General features: G+C 48.6%; 1 protein-coding gene across 11 annotated transcripts in view; it reads right to left on the bottom strand.

Annotated features, from left to right (window-relative positions):
- Trerf1 (transcriptional regulating factor 1) overlaps window positions 1-19,858 on the bottom strand; it is a 211,458-nt gene that overhangs the window by 123,063 nt on the left and 68,537 nt on the right. For all 11 annotated transcript variants that reach the window (XM_058581386.1, XM_058581383.1, XM_058581384.1 and 8 more), the window contains one exon: window positions 4,460-4,542. The gene's annotated coding sequence lies outside the window, so the exon portion shown is untranslated. The remainder of the gene's footprint in view (window positions 1-4,459; window positions 4,543-19,858) is intronic.

Raw genomic sequence — 19,858 nt, 5'->3', positions numbered from 1 at the left:
CTCGTCTATAGCATAGTTCTTTTCCAAGCAATAAAAGTTTCTCTAACAGAGAGCCCCTGCTAGCACTTCAAGGGGACTGCAAATAAAAACTTAAGAGTTGTTCATGGACTGAGTATTTATGTCCCCCCAAATTCCTATGCCAAACCTCTAACAGGATGGCACTAGGAGGTAGGGCCTCTGGAAGGTAATTAGGTTTAGATGATGTCATGAGGGTGGAGCCCCCATAATGGGATTAATGTCCAGAGCTCCCTCTCTCCTACAGTGCCCAAGGAAGAAGTGAGGTAAACACACAGGCAAGATGGCAGCCACCCACAAGCCAAGAGAAGAGGCCTCAGAAAGAAACCTGCCTCACAGAGCACTTCAATCTTACTTCTCCATCACCTAAAAGGTGAGAAATCAATTTCTTTTGTTTAAGCCTCCCAGATTGTAGTATTTTGTTATTATAGTCCAAATTGACCAAGACAAGAATGTTCTAGTAATAGTCTGTCAAGAACAGAACTGCAGGGGCTGGGGCTGGGGCCCAGTGGTAGAGCGCTTGCCTACATATGTGAGGCATTGGGTTTGATCCTCAGCACCACATAAAAATAAATAAATAAAATACAGATATTGTGTGCATCTACAACTAAAAAATATATATTAAACAAAAAGAACCGAGCTGCAGTTCTGCAGATCTCTTAGTTTGCTGGAGAGTGAGTTATACCTTGAGAGAGCGAAGAGTAAGAAGTCTGAGCAAATTAAGACTGCTAGCCCATGCAAAAACCATGCCATTGAGCATATAAGAGGATACAAGCAGGACTCAGTGACACCATGCCGAATGACACAGTTAACAGGGCAATAACTATAGCTGAGTGTGTCACCGATGGTCTCCTTTTTCCTGAGAAGTCACCACCAAGTTCATGCCCTTGTTTCCTGAGGATCCATGAAACATTAGCGATCAATGAGACATTAGGATTATCACACCTGTTGCCAGTCAAGGTAATTAGGAGCTTGACACCCACCCAGCTCCAGGATTCCAGAATGCCATTTGGGATTTCACAGGGTTACACAAGCAGTCTTTCTCTCCCCATCAGCAAAGATGGAGGGGTTTCACACCAGTCATTGTCTAACATGAAAGCTTAATCTCTGGTTAGAAGGAAAAACATATTCGTGGCTAAGGCAAGTAGGCATGCTCATCAAAGCAGAATAAAGAGTGTTTATTACTGTTCTGGATTCATCAGGGGTTGGTGTATGCTTGGGGATTTTTAATGACTCCAAAAGGCATCTTTGGAAGACATAAAACTCCAAGATAAAGCCTTTTCTACAAGAACTAACACCAGCAACTGGCTGATGGGCACGCTGCTTTCTCTTAGGAGTGTCTCTTCCTTTCTGGCACTCCTTAGACCAAACCAAGTGTTCTATCTGTATGGAGGTGGGTGCACTTTCTCACCCACAGAGGTACACCATACAACTAAAGGCCAATCAAATCAAAGGGGATTGGGGACAAGGGAAAAAGCTATTGATACATCTTTTAATTTGAGCTATTTAGGTACTGCAAGATCTTCTTCTTTCCTGCTGTTAGAAAATTAACGAGTCTACGTTAATGACTGAAGAGTAAATGGTTCCTTCTCTATAAAATGAATGGGACTTGTCAAGACCAGTATTAAAGTGAATTTTCCCCCAACTTTAACCTTTAAATCCAATCATGACATGACTCTAGAGAACACCTAGGCTCTATGCAAGGCTTCAAAAAGTACTATTTTTTCCTCCTAGGGATGCATGTTGCATAGATAGTTCCCCATCTCCGGGTGGTTCCCCAACACCACTAACCGGCAGATTCGGGACAATGCCCATACCTGATGGAGTTTTCAGAGGTCATGTCAGAGAAACAAGAAGAGTGTAATAAATTATTCTTAAGGTTGGGTGTTTTCAATTCAAAGATTCTTGGTTTGTTCTTAGATTATCTCCTACCTATTATTTTAGCCTTAATTCGTCTTTTTATAAAATGTTGGTGATTGGATGTTAAAAAATGTTCAACCTCTAAAAAAGAACAACCAACCAACCAACCAATCAAAACTGGTAACCCTTGGACAATCCCCCAAATCCCTTCTTTTTTTTTGTACTATCTTGGTCTGGCTCATCTAATTTGAGAACCAGCTGTCCACAGCACCTTTCCAGCCAATAACTTAAGGATTCATCAGTTCCCATCTGCATGGCATAAACATGGAGAGCAACAAATAATCTACAGAAAATTGAAGTCTAATTCCAGTCCACCCTCAAGGAGTGATCAGTGGAAACACACGGTCTTTAGGGTTCACGATCACTTTGGAGCACTCTCCTTTTGCTGCACCCCTGTGCCCCGCCCTCCCTCCCCCTTCAAAATGACCTCTTTCTGGGTTTTGGAATTGAAGTGTGGAAACTTTGAGGCCCTGTACGAATCTGTGTGTCCCTCATCAGTAATCTGGGAACCCTAATTCAAAGACACTAGAGCCTCCTGAGATGCTGAGAAGTCCAAGAATCATTCAGCGTAGCTTCTCACTATTGAATCGTCTCACCCTCTCCAGGTTATCCCCAAATCCATCCACCCAGGGTGACTGCGCAGCTGGCTTGGAAACTCAAATCCAAGGAGGTTCGCCCATCCCTTTGGACACACCAAACTGAACAGAGGGAGACAATGAGCTGGGACAGGTCATCAACTATTTAAAGGATATTTTCAAGCAAGAACAGATTAGCATGTTGCCATGAAATTTAAAAATCCCTATTTTCAATGGGTGTAGTGGTGCATTCCTGTAATCCCGGCGGCTCTGGAGGCTGAGGCAAGAGGATTGCAAGTTCAAAGCCAGCCTCAGCAAAAGCAAGGTACTAAGCAACTCACTGAGACCCTGTCTCTAAATAAAATACAAAATAGGGCTGGGGATGTGGCTCAGTGGTCCAGTGCCCATGCATTTAATCCCCAGTCCCCGCCCCACCACAGGGATCATACCTACTTATAACTTAACTGTAGGCTTCTTAAACTTTTCTTTATTGATGTTTTCCCCCAAAATGAATTCTAGCCAAAAACCCCACTAAAACATCTATAAACACTGAATGTTTTAATACATTTATTTACCTCATCCCTAACAGAGCTAATCAGAGGCTGATAATATATTTGTTTGTGAAGAGAGTTAATTTCCTAGATAAAACATGCACATAAACACATAAAGGTGACGATATTTTGAGATATATGATGCTAATAAAGGTAACGTTTATTGGGCCAGCCACCGGGCTAAACACTTTATTGGATTACTTCACTTAATCCTTGAAGCAAACCTATAAAGTAGGTGCTGTTCTGATTCCCATTTTATAGATGTGGTTATAAATGAGGAACCTCATTACTGTAATTTAATCTTCGCCAACCCAGAATTTGAGTTCGATGGCTATAAAAAGGTTGAATAAGCAAATCAGAAATTAAAGAGGATTGCAAAAGACCTGGTTAACCTGCAGGAAGATTCTGCATCTAAAGACCTACTGAAAATCAGATGCTAATTGCTCCCAACTGGAAATGTTTGGGAAGATTCTGCCCAAAACTATACTATATCAAAATACTCTAAAATTCAGACTTTTGCTAGTTAAGAGTGGGTTTCCTGCTGGGTCCGGTGGTGTACACCTGTAATCCCAGCAGCTCGGGAGACTCATGAGTTCCAAGCCAGCCTCAACAACAGTGAGATGCTAAGCAACTCAGTGAGACCCTGTCTCTAAATAAAATACAAAATAGGGCTGGGGATGTGGTTCAGTGGTTGAGTGTCCCTGAGTTCAATCCCCAGTACTGGGGGTGGGGGGGAAGAGTGGGTTTCCTCTCAGTATTATCCCTAATAATGAGTCCAAATTAGTAAGGTTTTACTTCATTTCTGTAGATAATAGAGTATGAAGGATGTCAGTAGCTGTTCCGAATGTTTTGCATTAAAAATTTTGCATTACAGACCTATTGACCCTTCCGAGAGGTTTTTTTTTTTTTTGTGGCACTTGGCAAAAGAAACACAGCTGCGTGCCCATTTTCTGAAGGGATAAACTGAGACTGGAAGAGATCACAGGGCCACAGCTGACGAACACACTAGAAATGCCCCAGGGCTGGCTTCTGTGGACTCTCTCACAGTGGCCTCTACTACAATTCTCCAGAGGTGCATACCAGCCCTGTTTTATTCCTTCTAAACTCTCCCAGGGCTCCATCCACGGACATCCCTTCAATTCTTAAGCATTTACAACAATTCTGCAAAGTGAAACAAGACCAGGATGCCCTCGGCCTCACTCCAGATGACACTGAAAACCAGTATGTGGATCCACTGACCATCTCCCAGGGAAGGTTTTCCAGAAGTCTCTGGGGAACCCAGGCCCAGGGCAGCCCTCTGCCCCTTCTGGGGCGTTTTCCCACATCACAGGGGTTAAAGAAGGATCTTATGACCTCTGTCACAGAATCTTCTCACACCAAGAAGCTCAGAGGCGCTACCTGTTTGAGGAGTAAGGGGGTCACTCCTTCAGGGCCGTCCTGCTTCAGCGTCTTCCTCCTTCAGCATCCTCCAGAGCCAGGGCCTGTAGGAGTGACCCAAAGAGCACATTCAGGACATTTGGCTTCAACATGGGAACAGTCAGGGACAATCAGGGAGAGGCTAGAAAAGGGACGGGGGACAGAAGCTAGAAGAACCTGACAGCGGCTGGGCTGAGCCAGGAGGACCCAGCTTGGGCTGCTGAGGAGGGTCCCTGAGGGAGAAGAGGACTCAGGGGAGAAAGACATCCAGCTCCACTCTTCTGGTTATCGGGTCCCAAACCCAGTCATCATGGCCCCCTCTTTCCCTCACCCCCACCCAAACTACCAGCAAATGACATCAGCTCTAGCTTCAAATTACATCATCATTTTTGACCTGGGCCACCGCCACCGTGTTGGTCCAAGCCTCCCTGAAACCCCACTCACTTCTGGTTCTGCTTTGCAACTCACCTTTCCATCACCTATGGATTCTGGGTTGAATTGTGTTATGGGGTGAACTGTGTCCCCCAAAGCTCCTGTGCTAAAACCTTAACCTCTTGTATCTCAGAATGGGTCATATTAGGAAACAGGGTCACTGCAGATATAATTATGTAAAATGAGGTCATATTGTAGGATTGGGGGGGGGGCGCTAACCAATATCAATGGTGTCCTTATTAAAAAAAAAAAAAAAAAAAGGAAATTTTGACACAGAGACATACAAAGGGAGAAGAGCATGAAAAGATTGGTGTTATTCAGTTCAAGTCAAGGTTTCAGAAGCTGGGAGAGAGGCCTGGAATTGATCCTTCCCTAGAGTCCTCAAAGGAAGCATGGCCTTGCTGACACCTTGATCTTGGGACTCCCAGCCTCCAGAACCCTGAGACAATGGAGTGTTATTACTTAGGCCACACAGTATGTGGAACTTTGTTACAGCAGTCTGAGAAAACTAATACATACCATGCTCTCCAGAACAACTTAAATGGTCATTTAAAAAAATCACTCCTCTGAGCCAGGTGCAATGGCACATGACTGTAATTCCAGTGGCTCCACGAGGCTGAGGCAGGAGGATCCCGAGTTGAAAACCAGGCTCAGCAAAAGTGACATGCTAAGCAACTCAGTGAGACCCTGTCTCTAGATAAAATACAAAATGGTGCAGGGGATGTGGCTCAGTGGTCCAGTGCCCCTGAGATGAATCCCTGGTTCCACCCACCCCCCAATCACTCCTCTGCTTAATACACTCTTATGGTATTTCACCTCCTCCAATGTAAAACAAAGTCTTTGAAATCATTTACCAAGTCCACATAATCTGGCTGATCTCTTCCCTGACCTCTCCTCCTTCTCTGCCCTTCCTCAACTTCCTCCAGCTATAATGGCTTCTTCACACATCCCAAGCAGGGTCCTGCTTCAGGCTCTTTGCACTTGTTCTCCCTCTGCATGGAGTTCTCTTCCCTGGGCATCCTTCGACATCCTTCAGGTTTCTGCTCTAATGCCCTTTTCAGAGAGGCCCACTCCACCTCATCACATTTCTATCCCCACCTTCCCTATTGTATTTTTCTTTGTATCTCTTGTCACCACCTGGCATTTATTTCCTTTTTAAATTTCTCTTCCTTCACATCATTGTATTGTGGTATGCTCCAGAGCCCGACACATAGTAGGTGCTCAAGAAACAGTTGTTGACTGATTTACACCAAAGAAGCCAAGAGAAAAGAGGACGAGAATGCACAAAGGAGGAAGTTGTCCTCGGTATCAAAAAGTAGAAGAATCCAGAAAGATAAGGGCTGAAGCGACCATTGGGTGTGGCCATATGGAGGCCCCAGGGCACTTTAGATGAGGCAGTCCCTGTGGACCATAAGAGCCCTCGGCTGCAAAATCCACCAAGTCCCTGCCCGGGGCCAGGAATACCGTCCACAGCCAGAGGCGGGCGGGTCTGTGAGTGGGCAAATCGCTGGACTACCTTCCAGAAGTCTGTCGGTCTGCGGGACCAGGAGAGGACAGGAGATGATGGCCGAAGGCAAGAGGGCCACAAGGGGGCGGAGTCCCAGGTCCCTAAGAGGCGGAGGGACCATGCAGAGGAGGGCCCCTGGCTAGGGGCAGGCCGCCTCTTGCCTGAGTGGAAGGAAAGCAGGCTGGGGTGGGTCCAGGTGCAGAGGGAGGCGCGGGGTGGGGGGCACCTGGGCGGGCTCACTCTGAGCAGCTCCTGGTGGGGACAGCTGAGGCCAGGCTGCCTCCTAAGCGAGGCAGGGTGGCGGAGGCACGGCGAGGGGCAGCCACTGTGGGGTTGTCACGCAGGCGCAGCCCTTAGCAGCCAGGGTGCAGGAGGAGAGTGTTCCTAAAGGGGAATTCGAGGACCCCAAAAGCTCCATCCCTGCCCGGGCAGCCATCCTCATTCCCCAGGTGCCCAGACGCAGAGCCTTGTGCCCCCCTGATTCCTCCCGGTCAATCACAAAATCACACTCTTCTTCTATGAGAGGACTCGTGTTTGTTGAGCACGTGCTAAGTCCTGGGTGTGTTCAAAGCCAAAAACCTCCAACAGCCGTTCTGCCAAGTGTTTTTCCATCTGCTTTTTGGAGGATGACACCAAGTTTCAAAGAGATTAACTCGCTCAGAGTCACACAGGCAGCAAGTGACAGAGCTGGGGCTTAAACTTTCATTTTTCTATACACTGTCACCAACCTAATCAAAGTCCTCAACATCTCATGCTTCAAATTCAACAGGATAAACGCCTCTCACTCGCCTCCTACTGGATCCTTTTCACAGTCTACACTTCCTGATGAATTTTTTTGTGGCACAGTTTTACCCTGTCCCCATCCTACTTGATCCATTTTGGTGGCTTCCCGATACAGGATAATTCAAACTCCACAGGCATCCCCTGTCGTCTTGTAAATGATGCACTCGTCCTTGACCTGGCTTCCCACATGCCCCTCTGCCCCTCCCACCCCTTGCACCCCGGGGGGCCCTCACCCTACAGCCCCACCCTTCTCTCCACCTGGCTCCTGGCCCTCTATGGAGGCCCATTGAGCAGGGACCCCTCCCCACTCACCAGGAGCTGAACCCCCTTCCCTTGGCTAACCTGCCGATGTAGACTGCAAACCCCTTGAGGGTAAGTAACCGTGTGTAGAAAACACTTGCCATAGCCCACAGCCCAACACATATCTCAATGGTAAATGTCACCTGATCCACAGAACAATTATGATGCTCAGGTGACAGAATTTCAGAGGATTTTCAGAAAACACAGGAGAACTGTGATGGCTGGGGGGAAGAACACTGTTTATTTGTTATCAGGGATTAAACCCAGGGGCACTGAACCACTGAGCCTCATCCCGAGCCCTTTTTGTATTACTTTCAGACAGGGTCTCCCTGGGTTGCTCAGGGCCTCACTAAGTTGTTGAGGCTGGCTTTGAACTTGCGATCCTCCTGCCTCAGCCTCCCAAGCCGCTGGGATTACAGGCGTGTGCCACCATGCCCAGCAACACTGGCCTTCAAGTTTGGGGGGGCACACCTGTTCTGCATTTGTCCTGCATGACCCCATGCCTCCTGGTGTGGGGGTCTGGCACCTTCTAAGAACTACTCTGCTGAGGAGGATGGTTGGATTTGGCTCCTCCCACCTGGTCCTGCACCGGCCCAAGCAAGGTCCTGGTGTCTTTCTTGCCACCCTTTCACTTTCGCTCACAGCCTGTCTTCTTCAGGAGAGGAGCTTGCCAGTGACCAGTCTGGCTGAGTGGGCCAGAAGAGTCGGGGCTCTCCTCTTTAGTAGGAAAAAGACTACTCCATTTCTGGGAAATCAGGTCTGTTAAACTCCACTTCGATCATCACAGAGCGACACCCAGTGATTCTAGGAAATCCAGAGCCACAAAGGGAGGATGGCTGGGGGAGGTGGAAGTCAGCAGACCACCCAAAGCCCATCAAATCCCCCCACAAAGAGAGAAGGGTGGTCCTGAATAACAGGCTCTGGGAGAAACTATGGCAGTCAAGGCCCTGTCGAGATCTACCAAAGGGGCAGTGTGAGCCTCATGACTTAGCTGAAATAATAGGAGCCCTGGAGCCAAGCCTGGGATCAAATCCTGACCTTGCCACCTCGCAGCTGTTGAACCTTGGGCTGGTCACTCAACTTCTCTGAGCCTCATTCTACATAAGCTAATGTGAGTCCTCGATGAAACAAGAAGTGTACAAAAACACCCAGCACGGTCCCTGGCATTATGAACCAGTACCCAAACTGAGAGGTATCCCCAGCCCCTAAGGGGCCCTCTGGATGCTCCCCTCCCTCCTTCAAGCCTTCAGACCTCAGGGCTCTCTCAGCACTCATGAAACAAATCCAGAAGCTATACAGCATTTCCCAGCAAGAAGGTTTGGAAAGAGGGAATGACAGAAGTCACCACGGGAACCAACAGGCCATCCCATGGCTGGTGCGAGAGAAGCACTAGATCTTGGTCAATGCTCACAATGCTCGGGGCCTCAGACCACACCCAAACAGGAAGTTTAGGACAAACTTAGAAAACAAGTACACACAGCTGCAGGGGGCTGCACACCATGAACAACTACGAAATCCAGTCCTCCTGGAGGGCTCAGTGTGGGACCATAGCAGCACACAGCGCATGCGCCAACCACCCTGCTATTCCCGAGGGTCAGGATGCACCGCTGCCCCAGGCTCTGGGGCCTGAGAGCTCTGAGCTAACTGTGTGGAGCTGAGCTGGTTTGCCAAAGCCAGGATCTGTCCCCTCCGTCCCCTCCCAGGCATCAGCAGGGGCCCTAAACAGCTATCAGGGGCCTGGGAGCTTAGGCAATGTAGGATTATTTTTCAGCTGGGAGATCTGAGCACAGAAAGAGGAAGTGACACGCAGCCGGCCGCCCCACAGGGCTGGGGGCCTGCATCTCTGTCTGGCTACCCAGTTGGTGCACATTTCTTCGGGCCCCCCAGTGCTCCCTAGGAGATCTCAGGCTGCCGGGTTCTTCTCTTCTGAAATCTCACCTGGCAATAACAAGTTCACTTGTATTTTCATGCCAGTCTGAGGATCTTCACTCCAGTCACTGTATTTGGAAGTGCAGACGAAAACTAGAAGGGCTCCTTCCCCTCTGCACCCCATCTCCCAAGCCCCTGTGGACCTGGAATCTGCTTCTAGAAAACCTGCAAGGTGCATGTGCACCCACGAATACTTGGTAATTAATAAGCAACATCAATACTGTTCCTACTGTCTCCCCCCAACCTCTGCAAGGTCACGTCCCACTTGTTTTTGATTCACCTTCAGCAAGGTCATAGCCCTGGTCCCACCCCCCCCTACATTCACAGGTGGCCCCACTATAAACCCGGTCACCTGACTGCTGGCTCCACAGCTGCCCCCACTCAGCACCTCCAGCAGTGGTTTCCCCACTCCCTCCCCAAATTAGGTTCCTTTTTTAAAAGTGACTCATTTAGGAAGAGACAAAACCAAAACTTCAATGGTAAAGATAAAACAGCACCAAGACTCTTTAAACACCTCCCACTCCATACAGAATTGAGATCCGATAAGCGTCCCCAGACTGGACCTCCTCATTTGGAACTTACGGTATACACAAGTCTTCTAGCAAAAACACTTCCAGTAATGTCTTCAACTCTTTACATTTCAGTGTCTCCTTTACAGAGACAGACAGATGGCCTCGGGCCTCCAGTCAGTGGCTTTTGCAAAATGAGGGAAGGAGAAATTAAAGATTAAAGTCGATGCTTTCCACGGGCTCAAAAAAATGATGTGATGTTTTACTACATTTACGATTCTGATTTATTAATGCAGGATATTGGCATTAGATCATGAGCCTAATGAGAATTCTGGGGAGTTTCTCATTAAAAGACAAGACTTCTTGGTATGTGAGATGTTTACAACATTCGAGCACAGGAGAAAGGCCCAGATTATATAATACGATGCATACAGTTGCACGGGCTACTGAGAGGCCTGAATAAAACCAGGCTAGGGCAAGCCATCAGGATGAGCCGAATCCGGGGTTCTCAACGTTGGCTGCCTTTCCTTACATTCCCAGGCGCTCCCCACCCCCACCCCCTGAAATTCTGGAACATTTTGCCTGTCATGGGGCTCTGGCTTCAGGTCTTTTTGTTTTTGTTTTTGAAATTGGTCCCAGTGATTTGAATGTGCATCTAGAGTTGAGAATCTCTGATCCACAGATAAGGAAACTGAGATCTAAAAAAACAAGGAGAGCTTGGGGGGGGTCACACACTGATAGAGCGCTTCTCTAGCATGTGCAAAACCCTGGGTTTGATCGCCAGCACAGCAAATAAATAAATTAAAATAAAATAAATAATTAAGGAGCAGTCCAAGATGGCACATCCGGTAACAGGCAAAACCAGAACCAAATCTGCTATCAACAACTCCTAGTCCAGGTCTGCAGTTTTGCTCAGGTTTTTGGTATTCACAAATTTGTTATTATTTTTTATTTTTTTTTTAACAAAAATGGGGGAACTGTTTTGAACAACCAACAATAAAAATTTTAAAAAAATGGGGGAACTAATATAGAGTTGCTAATTTTTAGTTTCATCAAGTAAAGGTCTACAAATATTTCTACAAATATCTACCAATTACTATCACCACTTCCTGACATGTTTTGGCTTATTTGCCTTCCTAAAACCCTCTCTGCCCCCATCCCACCCCCACCCAGAAGGTAAAAGCTGATCACCAGGCCGCTGTCCACAGGCTCACTCACCTTCACTCGCCCTGCTCCTTATGACAAATCCAACCAAAACCCAGTCCTCAAAAAATTCTTCATCTCCTCCTTTCCTTAACTCTATAGACATCTGTTTCTGAAAGTCCCGACTCCACCCACAGACTACTTCCCAGTCCCACACTTCACCTTCCCCCTGACCCTGACCTGCCCACAACATCTTTCCAAGTTACAACAACCAATATTTATAGCTTGTCCCTTCTAAATATCTCCCTGATCCTGGCTACTGCTGAGGAATAGAACTAGGGGGTGACAGATGGAGTCCCAGCAAGGGCAGTTCTCTTTTTACCCTTTGGTTTGAATTTGGGGCAAGCAAGTATTCTTTTAAATGGAAAAAAAAAAAATCACACACACACACATACACACACACACACACAGCAGGTTGCAAAATACATGTATATTCGTTTCTACTTTGTGAATTCAGAGAATTATCTAGGAAGTTTAAAATATAAATGATATTTGAGTGGTGGGATTATAGGTGACATTAATTTCACTTCCCTTTCCTCTTTGTTTTCTTTATTATGTTTTACTTACATAATAAAAGAGTTTAAAAGAGCTTAAAACCTGAGGCAAAGCATTTTCTGATCTCCAAAGCCTCACGGTATTGAGGGAAAAGACGCCAGGCCGGGTCATGGGCTGGAGTGCAGAATCACCTCCTTTTTGTAAAATGGAAGATTCCCCATCAGGCTCTCGGGCTTCTGCACCCTGCCCAGGCCTCTGACGTGAGCCATTCCCCAGCCACGTGGGTCCCCAAGAACAGAAGGGGAAGCGAGGTCCTACCATGAGTCTCAAGTCCTACGCAGAGCCCGTCTGGCCTGCTGAGGTTGTGCCCTGCAGCAGGTGGGCCCACTCTCCTCTTGAGTCTCCCCCTTCCCTGTCTCTATTTTTCCCAGGCTGCCCCCCGACAGCCTCTTTGAAACTCTGCGGAGGCAAAGGGCCACACAGATCCAAGTTAACAGTCGAACCCACACCTTACAGATCAGAGGCCCCCAAACCCTTGAGATGGGGTGTAAGCTGGAGGATTCTCTACAGTCCCCATGGCTCCCTAATGCCTCGCATGGGGAAGGAGGGGTGAAAGAGCAGAAGCAGAACTGCAAGAGAACCCGGGAGAGGTAGAGAGTGTGTGATGCACAGAGAAGTACAAGGCATTCATTCTGGACATCTGGAATGTCTCCTAACACATCCAAGGCCGAACAGAGAAAAATCCCCAAATACTTATGAACAGCAAAATTCACACCCAAGAGGCTCAAGTGAGGAACTCTCAACCATTTGTGGGCTCCACCTCTTCAACCCGCTTCCCCACAGCTCCGAGGACCCTTCCTGGGTCTAGGAGGATCTAGGCCAACAGGAGTGGGTGGAAAAAAATAGGAATAAAGAAAAAAGAAATGAGATTAAGCAACACCACACTGAGGCGGGCTGGGGCCCTCCCAGAGCAACGTGGAGCGGTCAGTGGTCTGGGGCAGTTCCTGAGATGCGGGAGAGGAGGCTTAGTCTCCTCCTGACCTCGTCTCCAAAGGTGAAGAGGTGCAGGATGTCTGCCAAAGACCCAAACTTCTTGGGCCCTTAAGGTAGTAAATTTTAAAGAACTTGGCAACTTTTCAACTGCCAAAACAGGGTGGTTCACACTCGATCCAGATGCATGTGTGGCCTGTGTGAGATCTTTTTTTTTTTGATGGTGGTGGTCCTCACTGTGGTGCTGGGGGTCAAACCTAGGGCCTCATGCATGGTAGGCAGGTTCTCTACCACTGAGCTTCATACCCAGCCCAAGGCCTTTTGGGAAATCCTCATGGAGGCCATCAACCTAGCCTGAAGCTCCAACGCTCTAAGAAGGAAGCCTTGGACAGTTCGGGCTCAGGCGTTCCCCTTCACTGCACTTGACTGACATATGGCAGTCCGTGCAAGCAGGGGGCGTCACTACCATGTACAAGTGTCCTTTGTTTCAGCTGGGGGTATGTGCCTGTCTTCTCTCTGTAACCATTTGGACTGTAAGCCCAATGCTTCCCTTTCTTTCTTAAAAACCCTCCCTGTTAGCCAGTGAGCTCTTACTAACCATGTATACCACCAGTTCTCAAACCTACCAACCCCTATCATGGGCCTCTCTCCCATGACTGGCTCCCTCTGGCCCTGACCTGGTAATAGCTTCTCCCATGATGCGTCCCTGCACCATATGCACCATTCCATCCCAGACAGCTCCCGCAACCCTCCTCTAGCTCCATAAATAATAACTTTACTCAAGTTCCTTCAATTAAACCTCTTGAGCAAAGAATTCAAAGATAACTCAGAACCTAAGATCTGCACCTAAGAACACTGGAGTATCATGGTTACACACATTCAGAACAGATGGATGACATCCTGAGGCCCGGCAGAAAGCTACCTGCCACCCATTGCCAAAGGAGAGTGAGAGGTGGGAGTGGTCGGAGAAAGTCTCATGAAGGAAGTGAGATCTGAGTTGGGTCTCAAAATCCAGGGTCAATTGGGTCAAGTGGAGAGGAAGTGGGAGACCATCCCCAGCAGTGAGCCAGCACACACGTGGCACTGACCACAGAGTGGGTGGGGCACGCCATGAGGAATGGTGTAGGAGTCGGATCCATTGGTCTAGCCCACTGCTGCCTCTGATCTAGCTGTGTGACTGGGACTGACCCATCCTGGGTCCCATTCCTCAGTAGTAACTTATGAATACAAGGACACTGGTACCTACCCACCAGGGTTATTCTTTAAAGAGAGGATGCTTAAGAAGCTTAGGATACTCATTGCCTGCCATCAATAAATGTTATTTTAGCTTCTATCAAAAGTACCCAAAACTAACTGTCCAGATGATGTTGCCAGGGCTCTGTCTTCTTTCTCACAGTCATGATGCTGGAAAGAGGTGAACACTTGCAGGATGCTTATCACCATGAATACCCCAAGAAAGGTAAGAGCCAATTGAGCGTTAGAATGCCCAGGCATCCAGGGAGGGAACTCAACGTGCCCCACAGACACACTCCGCTCTCTGCTCTCTGGGACCTCTGACTGCATCCCTAGGCCTCCCTCCAGCTGGATTTAGTCAAAGGAAGAACCTTTATTCCCATGTCCCCAGTCTCAGCACGGCCCTTCACCATCACAGCTTCTACTCATGTCCCCATCTCCCCAACTCGGGGGCTCCCTCCTTCTGGCCACCCACTCTTGCCAGCCTTGGGGTTCTTCACCCTCCTTTGATGGTTTATCTCACACCGCCCACTTTTCTGTAAATAGCCTTCTTTCATTAAAATCTCTCTAGTGGTACATTTTGCATGCACCCATCATTTCCTGCTGGGTCTCTGACTAACAGCCAGGACACACATCCATCCACCAGACAGATGGGGCTGAGACCACAGCCCCACCTATCTCCACCCACTTCGGGCCTAGGCAGAAAGTGAATGGCAGCTATTAAGACAGAACACCCAAGTGTTTTGCTCAAGAAGAATCCTCCAGGACTTGAACACCCCCAGGAAGCTGGGTAAAACCAGGAGATCCAGAGACAAGAAACTCTCCCAATCCCAGCAGGGTACATTCAGAGGTTCCCCCAGGTCCACCTCGTAGCAGAACTCCTCTGGAGCACGCAGGAAGCCACAGACTCCAGACCAATGTCTGAAAATATCTGCTCATGGAGGTCTTTCTAGCCTGAAAATCAAAAGATCTTTCAGGAAAGGATACTCCAGGGCAGCCTCTGAGATGCCCTCTGCTCGCTCTCCCAGGTGACGCAAAGTTCTGAGGACCCCAGCTACACCCAGCAGGCTTTCAGGTCCCAGTCCTTCACACCACAGACTCCATTTCCACCTCTCTTAGCAAGTCATGCCAGGGCCTCAGAGTTTCCTTACTGTCTCTTTTGATGAATTGACTGTTCCCCTCTCTCCCTCACAAAGACTTGGTTCGGTACAATACAAAAGCATTTGTTAAGTGCTTACTGTGTACAAGTATCTTGATTCTCTGCACTAGAGATGCAAAGATGATTGAGTTAAAGATCTCAGGGTCCAGGGGCCACAAAGATCAAGAAGGAGGAAGGCTCAACACAACCTACAGGGCGGGCCTCTCGGGGAACAGAGAAGCTTGAATGAAACTGGGCCTTGAAGGACGGGTCTGTGATTCTGGTGACGTGGGGGAGAGGAGCAGGACTGAACTGTCCAGGGCAAGAACAGAACAGAGCCGGACAAGGGGTCTGTCTCCAATGGAGACCACTTGATTCAAGACCCAAGCACATTCCATAGAGCAGAAGTGAAGTCTGGTCCGAAGGGTTCGTTCCAGCAGCCTCCAAAGTCCAAACACCCCCACTTTCAGAAATGGTTAAAGGCAGTGGCGGGGGGGGGGGGGGGAGGCAAACTGCTTGTCCTCAAGGGGATGTCTCAGCCTGACACTCACCATCACCCCCTTGGTCTTGAGGGTCTTGTGGTGGGTGGAATCCCCATGTGGAGAGGGACTTAGCCGCCCCAGGTCTCCACTCAGATCCACGCCCACCCCAGAAAAAATAAAAACCCCTCCAAGCACGCCTGCTCTTACTTGGAATTCTAAAATTAGACATTCATTCCTCTCACCTCAAAGCTTTTTCCTTTTCTATGCTGATATGCAAATGTCCTGGGAGAGGCTACGTCATAGCAGCCACATATGGCTTGGCAAGAGGACTTCCAGAGACCTTTCCTGGGAAACAGGCTTTGCTTAAGGGATGCTTGGGAGATGACCTGGGATTAGAAGGGAGATGGAAAGAGGAGGAAGAGATGGCTGGAAGGAAGGAGGGGACTCCTGCACCCAATCAGCAGCACCCAACCAGGGCAGAGGGGAAGGCTAAAGACAGAGCCCTTTGAGACTGCCCCCCCCACACTTGCTACAAAACCGAGATCCAATTCACATACCGTAAAACTTGCCCTTTCGAAATGCACAATTCACTGATTTTTAGCATATTCACAAGATGGCACAACATCATCACGATCTACTCTCAGAACACTTTCATCTTCCCAAAGAAAACCTGCCCCCATTAGCAGGCCCTCCTCATGCCGTGCCCCTCCTCCCCGGGCAACCACGGACTCTCTCCGCGGATTTGCCCATCCTGGCCGTTTCATATAAATGGAATCAATAATACATAGATTTTGGAGTCTGGCTTCTTTCACTTAGTCTAATGCTTTTAAGGTTCACCCACTTGTACTATGCATCAGTACCAAACTCCTTTTAATGGCTAAATTATATTGGATTATATGGATATACCACATTTTATTTATCCATCAGAAGACATTTTAAAGGGCAAGATGCTCCCAAAGAAAACTCCCTCCAGTGTCCTTGGGGATGCTTGGGCAGCACAACCACATACGTATCATCCTCCTCTGCTCCTTCCACAGGGCCCAAACCCTCCCTTCCCAGTAACCGACTTTCCAAACACACACTGGCTCAGGCCAGCAGCCCCAAATCAACCAGGCCATGATGGGAACAACTCTGTTTTGTTTGTTTGTTTGTTTGTTTGTTTGTTTTAATGAGACAAGTTTTCACTAAGTTACTTAGGACTTCATCAAGTTGCTGAGGCTGGCTTTGATTTTGCAATCCTCCTGCCTCAGCCTCCCGAGCCCCTGGGATTGCCAAGTGAATTCTTAAAGCCTCTGAAAATATGTTCCCCACATCTCCAGGGTCCTGGTAGCAAAAGATGGAAGCAGGAAGAGCAGTACTGGCTTCACAGGCACGAGCTCTCTCAGGGCCCCATGCTTGATTGAATGCACTACGTCGCTGTCTTGAAAGTCTTAATAATTTTAAAACAAGGGGCCCCACATTTTCATTGGCACTGGGCCCCACAATTATGAAGCTGGTTCTGAGCAAGAGGCCAGGGTATGGGGAAGGGAAGGACTCGAATCTTCCCAAAGCTGGTGGAACTGTTGCTACCACTCACTGGGCCGGGCCAGGCTGGTGGGCCAAGGCAGGGTACCAGGGAGACGCTGATGCTGAAAACCCAGCTCTCAAACTGCCTGAGACCACATCTTCCTACCCCAAGGCTGAGCAGTTGGCTGATAAGGGCTCCCTGAAACAGACTGGCTGAAAGTCCACGTGATAAGGGGAGAAGATACAGGCCTAGACTGTAAAGCGGGGGGCACTCAAACCGAAACTCGTTTGATCTAGTGTTCACTTACAGGTTAAGAGCAAGAAGAGGAAAGAAATCAAGAAGAAACCCACATTAACTCAAGTAACCGGCACTGAGAAAACTTGTTAAACATTTGCTTTATTTTTTTCAACTGTCACCTTTATTTCCAGTATATCAGGGAAGTTAACTGTTTCACCAAAAACCTGGTATTTGATCCAAAGAGAGCACAAGGTGAGTTTTCAAGACAGATAGCCACAGAGAGGACAGTACTAGCAGGGGTCTCAGGAACAGTGTAGGTCACTGGCTCTTGTCCCTGAAGTCCATCTGCAGGGATCCCTAAAGCTTAGACCCCACACCCCCATCTACTCCAATTCTTACTTTATAGATGAGGAAGCTGAGGCAGGAGAGGGGAAGTAACTGACCAAGGTTACCCACAGAAAGGGGCAGGACCAGACCCCGGAAGCCTTTAGCTTCCCTCCCCACCTCCCAACTTCAGGAGAACAACCCAAATTCACACCCACACGCTGCCAAACTTCCCTGGATCCTTGGCTCCAGTCTTCCAGCACCTGTCGTCGTCAAAAAAAGGAGTCTGGTTAGATTTAAGGCTCCTAAAGCCTGATGCAGAAGATGCACCTGCCTGCCCCCAGCCCCCAGCCCTGTCCCACAACCTGGCAAAGGGCCAAGGAGCTCCAGGAGAGCCCCGGGCCTTCCTGGGTCCAGGGCATTGACCAACTTGGCCTTTCCTGGGAAGACTGAAGTCTCACCCTAGTTTTTTCAGGGATAGGTGAGGGCCACACGAGGGGGACAGAGCTCAGGGCAGACAGGAAAGGCTGGCCGTCCACTGCACCAGAGAGGGATCCAGGTGGCCCCTGGGATGCAGTACAGGTTCTAGCTCCCATTATATTTTGTCCCTTTTCTATAAAGGACACTAACCAAATCAAACCTTCCTCAACACCAGACGCCTGGATTCCTTTAGTTTAATTTGTGTTTCTCTCCCTTCCTTCTGCTTTTCCTCACCTTTTCCCTTGAACGAAATCGATATGAGCACTTATTAGATGCTGGGCATATTCTATCTGCTGGGTCTATTGCAGTGAACAAAGCAGAGCAAGTTTTGGTGTTTACATTCTAAAGAGCGGAAACAAAGAGTTAAAGAAATGAATTATGTACCATGTCAGAGGGTATCAAATGCTTTGGATAAAAATAAAGCAGGATAAAAGGGATTGGAAATGTCAAGGAATGAAGGTATTTTATTTAGGATAGTCAGGACAGGGGTCTCTGGAGGGGGGAGGGGAGGGAGCCAAATGGATATCTGGAGAAAATATTCTAGGCAAAAAGATCAGCAAATGCAAAGCCCCTGGGGTAGGAATGTCAAGAACAACCAAGACTCCAGCATGGTGTGAGTGATGAGGAGAAGGGCAGGTTAGAGATGCAGAGAGGGATGTGGGGAGAGGAGGGAGAGAGCAAGCAGGTCCTGAAGCTACAGCAAGCCCTTTGGTCTTTTCTCCTAGCAAGACAGTAGTATGCAGGTTCTGAGCAGAGGTAACTGATCTGACATAGCCTGTCACATGACCTTCCTAACCAGTGTCACTACCAAGCAGCCTATGGTGGGCACATCTATGAGGGGACCAGATTCAGGAACCAGGCCCTGAGCCCAGCACAGCCTCTAAGTCCTGTGTGATACTGCGAACACATTTCCCTTTTCCGGGCCTCCACATTTACCTCTGTGAAATGGGAAGGTCATATTAGAAGATGTCTAGTGTCCTTTCGACAGAAATTCTTATTTTCTGACCCTCATACTGACTGCCCTACCAGTCTTAGTCTCTGGAAGCCCCCAACTATTCCCCACTGCCTACCCCACCCCAAAGCAAACTCTCACTGCCCCAAAGGCACAGCTCTCTAGGGAGAAAGGTCCAGCCCAGGAAATAGCCACGTCAGCAACGTCCTCCACCGATTATAAAGAGCAACCACTAAAGATAGCGCAGCCTCCACACGTTGGTGGGGCGCAGCCAGCAGGGGCCAAATCAGCAGGGTGCTCCTAAGTCAGCTTCTGCCCAGGCTGCCAGTCTCTTGGGTCTCTCTTGCCACCTGCATCTACCCTCTGGTGGGACAAAGTTCTGGGTGTAAGAACTGCTCCAGGGCTGGCGAAATGGCTCGGTGGTTGAGCGCTGCCTGGCACGCATGAGGCCCTAGGTTCCATCCCAGCACTGCCAAACAAAACACAATGGCTCCACCCCATCCACCCCCTGGAGGGTCAGGAAGCAAGACACAGCCTCCCCCACCAGGCTGCGTGAGCAGGGCTCTTCTCTCCACCATCAGACTGGGAGCTCCGTGAGAAGATGGGCTCTACCACCCAACAGATGGGGTGCTCATCCTATGTCTCCTCCCACGCCTTCCCCATCAGATCAGGGCTCCCCACCATGTCTTTCCACCCAGACTGGGAGCTCCTTGAGGCAGAGACTGTGTCTCTCCAGGAGACCAGGAGTCCCTGATGGCAGGGGTGGCACCAGCCCCATTGGACTAGAAGCTGTCTGAATTCAGGGTTCATATGCCTTCTTTCATTCTGCCACCACATGGAATCCCACAAATGTCTCTATATTGAGTGGTTTCTTTTAAAA

The sequence above is a fragment of the Marmota monax genome, unplaced genomic scaffold (genome assembly GCF_021218885.2).
Source record: "Marmota monax isolate L192 unplaced genomic scaffold, Marmota_monax_Labrador192_F-V1.1 WCK01_AAM20220418_F8-fsc00127, whole genome shotgun sequence".
In the NCBI taxonomy this organism is placed as follows: Eukaryota; Metazoa; Chordata; class Mammalia; order Rodentia; family Sciuridae; genus Marmota; species Marmota monax.
The sequence above is the reverse complement of the archived record's forward strand: the minus strand, read 5'-3'. Positions and strand labels throughout refer to the sequence as shown.